Raw genomic sequence first — 1346 nt, forward strand, 5'->3', positions numbered from 1 at the left:
TTTTTAAACAGCAGTTGGTAATGCAATAGCAACACCAGAACCAATCCAGCCAGTGGCCTTTGAAAGTGGACTGGGGGCGGATGCGTAATGGTGCTGTTGCTGTATCAGCACGCGTTTACTTACTGTTCCCAGGCTGTACTCAACCCTCAACAAAACCCAGTGGAAAAACACCGGGACGGCTCTGGGATAGTGCAGCACTCTGGACCGCAGAAGGGGCATTCACAAAATGGCTGTTTTCAAAATTGTGTCGGCTTATTTTTGCAGCTGCAAAGTCAGACATGAGAAATGACCAACTCGAATTGACTGATTATGAATGTGGAACTGTATATTTGGTTGTCTTTCTCTTTTCTCTCTCTCTCTCTCTCTGTTCTTCTAGGTGTCCCCACCTTTCGCCGAGGTTACCGAGACACTGTGGGGATTGACAGAACCTGACGCATTTTACGGTGCTGGCCAGTTTTAAAGGACCCCCCCCCCTCTATTGATCAAGTCTGCTGCAGTGTGTAAATCAGAAAAGAGCTGCCACTGAGAAACCTTCACACAGGATCACTCTTTTTTATGCAATCCGATTATCGGTGTGGTCAGTGTGTCAGTACCAAGCAATGCATTAGAAAACGGGGCACGTTTCGGCCTAAGTAAGTTAGTTTATCATCATTATTTAAGTGTTTTCTTAATCTTAGAATGGCGAAAGACACCTGCAGCTTCCTGTTTCACTTAAACCCCTTATGGCCTTCACACTGTCTTTACAGAATATTCCTCCTGAATCTGCTCCCCACACACTCAATCATAGCTCTAAGTACCCAAGGGATGCGGCTGGATGACCCTTCGCTGCTGGCTCTCGGCAGCTGCCAGGTAGACCTCAGCGATGATCGAGTGCCTGCGTCGTGAACGGGGGCCCAGACAGACCTGGTACCAAAGGGACCACGGTTTACCAAACCACCAACAGGGTAGACCGGTACCCGTCGGACACTGCACAACCTACTGCTGCCATCGCGGCAGCAACGTTGACTTCCTCAGTTAAGAAGCGTTATCCTCCCTCCAAGTCCTAAATGTTCAAGAGGAAAGCAGATTATGTGAACTGTGGAATTTGGCAAAATGTCACGGCATGGGTCCTACATTTTCTTTTGCATAACACATGCTGCGTTGCTTTAAGGATGTCACTTTTTCATGAAATTGGGGACCAAGCCCCGACAAATTCAGCCTTATCAGAACTGTAATGATTGTTTAATTTTGTGTAAGCATGTGTGTTTGACTCCGTCTGGAAAAGAAGACAACATGAAGGCAACATTTTTTGTATTAATCAGTAGTTTTAATTCTTTTTTTCTCTCCACTATTATACATTTTGTCAG

This window comes from Etheostoma spectabile, unplaced genomic scaffold (assembly GCF_008692095.1).
Source record: "Etheostoma spectabile isolate EspeVRDwgs_2016 unplaced genomic scaffold, UIUC_Espe_1.0 scaffold394, whole genome shotgun sequence".
NCBI classification, from domain to species: Eukaryota; Metazoa; Chordata; class Actinopteri; order Perciformes; family Percidae; genus Etheostoma; species Etheostoma spectabile.